Consider the following 5000-nt stretch of genomic DNA (forward strand, 5'->3'; position numbering starts at 1 on the left):
AGCAGTAACGCTAACCAATCAGCTCTCAGTAGCAGTAACGCTAACCAATCAGCTCTCAGTAGCAGTAGCGCTAACCAATCAGCTCTCAGTAGCAGTAACGCCAACCAATCAGCTCTCAGTAGCAGTAACACTAACCAATCAGCTCTCAGTAGCAGTAACGCTAACCAATCAGCTCTCAGTAGCAGTAACGCTAACCAATCAGCTCTCAGTAGCAGTAACGCTAACCAATCAGCTCTCAGTAGCAGTAATCCAATCGTTTCTAGCCGTTTAGCTCTGCCTATCGCGGTGCAGGCGCCCTCTGATGTGCTGCAGTCATGGTTTTGATATAACAGTAGAAACAGGAAGCGGCCAGACTTCCCTTCCACTCTCCCTGACGAAGCTTTGCCTTGGGTGAGGTGTGAAAACGGCTAATCAGCCAAATTCCTTTGATATGAATGGAATTTTTCTGGCAAATGAAAGTGTGACTGGGCTGTAAGTCACGCTGCGGTTAGCCTGCGTGCCTCATTATTAAACCCTGACAGATTAACAACACCCAAACCTCCCTCTATCAATCATCAGTTGTCACGGTAACACACCCTTCTCAAAACAGAGGCGTGATACGCACCACACACACACACACACACACACCCTCACACACACACACACACACACACACCCAGCAGGAATTGGAAAAACGCCTCCGTCTATGGAAAAGAAGAACACAACGATCAATCAAACTGATTGATTTGCAGCGATATCGGGGGGGCGGGGGGGGTGGACCCTACCAGAACACCACCACAACCCACTGGAAACTTCATCAGACAGGAATGCAGGCATCATAAGTGATATTGATAATATATATTGACAAACAAAAGGCAGATTTTTTTTTTATGAACACCAGCCTACCCCCACCTCATTTGCATATCATTTACATGAAGCACATCAGAATTCGTACAGATTTTGGTATGGAGCCGATAAAACGACAGCATCCATCCGCTCGTGAGCCAACAGACCACTGAAGTCACGCCATTCCGTAGCTTACATTATTCCCATATTTGGAACTCTGAGCTTGGGGTCCCAGCTCAAACTCTATATGACCAAAATGAATCAGATCTTCTAAAATTTGCCTCCAATCCAGAAGATCACTGGATCCTTTGAACCAAGAGGTTGTTAACGAGCCTTAATACTAACATCGCTGCACGCAAGCTAAAGCTACTGCGCATCAAGTTAACGGGATTAAGCTACACGAAAGCAAGGCAGGTCAAAATGTCCCGCCGCAGCGCATATTTATAAAAACCTCTAGGTAGAAAATTTATACGGCTTAAAACACCTTAAATCAAAAATGCCACCAGCATTAAAACCACGAGGCTGAAGTCGGCTGCTCAAATTTTCCCGTTCCACCTTAAACGGCCTTAGGTGGCAGAATGCAACTGCTGCACCACTGAGGGTGAAACGGGAATATTCGAACAAGAAGCCGGCAAATGCAAATAAATATTTCCAGCATTAGAGGAAAATTTCGGATGTTGGAATGTTGGGAAACCGTCCACAGGACAAAACGTACCGGGCATTTTCAACCATCACGGGATGTGACAGAGGCAATTTTCAAAAACTCCCATTCATTATTCCCATAGAAAAATTCCTTTTAGTCCCAGAGTTCTATACATGGGCATATGAGCACGGCGCCAACTACAGAACGACCGCCTGACTTCAGTGGTCAGTGGCTGTGCTCGTAGGTGGAGTGGTGAGTGCACTGCTCCCCCTGCTGACCAGGCGTTATAGGGCCATCATGCGTCTATATAGAACCTTTTCAATAATGAGTCTATATAGCACCACAAGGGTTCTGCTACTGTTACCACGTTGAGCTCCAACCCTTTTTGGTGCTATGTAGAACCACATCGCTGTTGTCATAAGAAAACTTTGTATCTCCGTTTTTTGATGTTTTTCAGTTTTTGACATTATCTGAAAATACCTATTACCCTCTACATTGCCTGTAAATTTCACGATGAATGGACAAAAAGAAATGACACAAAATGACTTGGAAAGAATTCCGGTTCCATTGACTTGCACTGAAAGTGAAGTAGGTTTTTTGCTTCTCCTGTAAAGTCACCGTTTTGGAGATTGGGGGCTTTCTTCCGACAACAGCGAAATACAACACATTCTCCACCGATCTGAAGAACTGATTTCACCATGCAAAGAACCGTTTAAGCACACAAAAGTTTCTTTAAGTGCTCAAGGTTCTATACAGAACCACTTTCTTTACTTAAGAACCATCTTTTGTAAGAGGACAGGTTTCACCGTGTATTTTCAGGAGTAAATAAGGAGGCATTGGACAAACTGAATCTCATTAACCAGGGAAACTGGAGTTCAGTTTATGGAAGAATGGAGGGAAGAATGCAGGGAAGGGAAAGGAACAAAAGAAAGGAAAAGGTAGGTAATTATGGATGGGTAAAAAAAGGTCTTGTTAGGAAAAAAAAAAAAGTGACACTTTCCTGCAAAATAGACCTTATTAGTCCCAACTTTGATCCCAAATCCAGCCTTTACAGCCGAGTCTGGACTCCGGTTTTCTCCTCGCTGTGTGGGAGTGATCCGACACCACTGACCCAGTAAAGGTCTCCGTTTCTGGTGCCCAACCTGAGAACAAACAGGGCCTGGAGCTCAGCCAGAACACCAACACACACACACACACTGCGCTGACACCGAGCGTGTGTGTGAATCAGCTCGTAACACTGATGCTACAGATGTTCCTCCAGATGCTGCACACAAAACCTTACAGGAAACACCGCACTGCAGGGCACTGACACACACACACACACGGGGCTGTTTCTGAAAATTGGGAGAGATCCAGCGAAGTGCACCATCCACCCACCCCAATCATACCTCTGGTATGCAGGAATACGAGACGGGGCCGGGCGATACGGCAGAAATATATCACGATACCTCGAGATGAGTCACGATACGCGTCACGATACTCACTTTTTCTAAGATCTAATGGGTGGAACAGACAGAATAGACCCTCTAGTGCCAGACGTAAACAATACTATCATAATAATAATAACAATAATAATGTAGGGCAGAGCAATATGACAATATACATCATGATGGTGATAAACATATCGTGAACATCGTCAGCGCTTACAGACACCGACGAACTGCTTGTTTCATAAAGTGAGCAAAATTAGTCGTGAATTTTATATTATTATTTCATAATTTATTCATTTTTTTATATTAGCTGTTTAACTGGATTTAGTACCATAAATAAACAAAAAGCATCATGTTTTCAGTTGTTGACAGTATTTTCTTAAACATACGGAATAATAATCATCGTGTTGTTGATTAGTATGTTTAAGATGCATTCCAGCTGATCAGACGTCCGAAAAGATCAATATCGTGATCGACTGTGCATCGAGAAAATTCCTTGACGTATCGCAATGTTTCGGATATTTTTGCCATATCGCCTTCCTCCGAGTTCACGACACAGAGCATATTTCTTTTTTTTAAGATTTAATAAGTTGGAACAGGAAAAATAAAACCTGTAGTGCCACAAACGAAAAAGACTATAATAATATTATTAATAATAATAATAATAAAAATAAGTGTTTAAACTTAAACAGGCCTCTTTACGCTCAGCTTGTACCGAGACATGCAGTTCATCAGTGTTCTTTAAGTACTACACTCAAAAAAGATGGTTCTTTAAGGGTTCTTTAGCAAAGAAAATTGTTCTATATAGAACTATGAAGGCTCAAAACATCTCTCACGTGGTTAAATTGTTCTTTGCATCGTTTTTTGGAAGATTTTTGCATCGTTTTGGAAAATGGTTCTATATAGCACCAAAAAGGGTTCTTCTCCTGTTGTGATGTCAAGCGAGTGAATGTGGATGATAATAAAACAGTGGACTATTTCGCTCCTTCATCAAAGCTGCTGTTAAAAAAAGGATCTGCGCAGATTTGACGGCCGATAGCGAAGCTGCTCAGCGCCTGATGCTGCTCTCAAACGTTCTCGGTTCTATCAGAAAAGGGAGGTTCCTATCAGGAGGCGTCACAACCTGGCAGAGCAGAAAACAGCCAGCGCTGGTTTCATCGTAGCGCAGGACAGAAGCGAAGAACCCAACAGCAGAAAGCTTCTAAACATTCAGTTCATCTACACGCTTAAAAAGACGGTTCCTCAGTCGGTTCCTTAGCAAAGAAAATGGTTCTGTAAAGAACCATGAACACTCAAAGGGCATTGCACATGATTAAAAGGCTCTTTGCGTCATGAAGGTTCTTCAGATTTGATGGAGAATGTGCATGCTACAGATGGTTCTAGATAGAACCACTCTAAAAGGGGTTCTATGAAGCACCTGAAAGGGTTCTTTTTTTTGTTAGATGCCTGTCATTACAACTACACTTGAACCCTTTTGGGTGTTATATATATGTTCTGTGTAGAACCATGTACAGCACTGTCTACATCGGCCTGAAGAACCCTTTCACGATGCAAAGAACCATTTAATCATGCCAAAGGTTCCTTCAGCACTCATGATTTTCTTTACTGAAGAACCGTCGTTTTTAAGAGTGTTCAGGACAAAACAGGACAAAACCCAGAGACGCCAGCTAATATGTTTCTCATATAAATCTATCGTTCTGCGTTCTGTTCATCTCTTACACAAACCTCCTCCTCGGAGAACCCTGCCGCCCACTTTCATTCAAAGGCTCCGCGATTTGTGGAACTTTCGCAGATTCCGAGATCTGAGCGCAAACCATGAACTGGGCCGGGTGCGTGAAATCAAGCGTCGGCTTAATTTACATGTCATTTACATATCATTTACATGACGCACGCTCCAGTTCATGCAGATGCAGTCATTTTCGGCGAGGGAGCGTTCAGAGGAGTGTTCTGTAGCTCTGTAGCTCAGCACTGCATCACTCAGCCTCATCAGTTGGACAGAACCCGCGAGTTTATGTCCCGGTCTTTTCCCTCTCAGCGTTCTCACTCCAAAAACCACCTCTGCACATGAAAACATCCCAAAAGCAGTCAGTATGTCTAATATT

The 5000-nt window shown here is 43.1% G+C and overlaps 1 protein-coding gene across 3 annotated transcripts in view; it reads right to left on the reverse strand.

Annotated features, from left to right (window-relative positions):
* Positions 1-5000, reverse strand: part of eda (ectodysplasin A) — a 71198-nt gene that overhangs the window by 64965 nt on the left and 1233 nt on the right. The window lies entirely within an intron of this gene.

Source organism: Pygocentrus nattereri, chromosome 23 (assembly GCF_015220715.1).
Source record: "Pygocentrus nattereri isolate fPygNat1 chromosome 23, fPygNat1.pri, whole genome shotgun sequence".
NCBI lineage: Eukaryota > Metazoa > Chordata > Actinopteri > Characiformes > Serrasalmidae > Pygocentrus > Pygocentrus nattereri.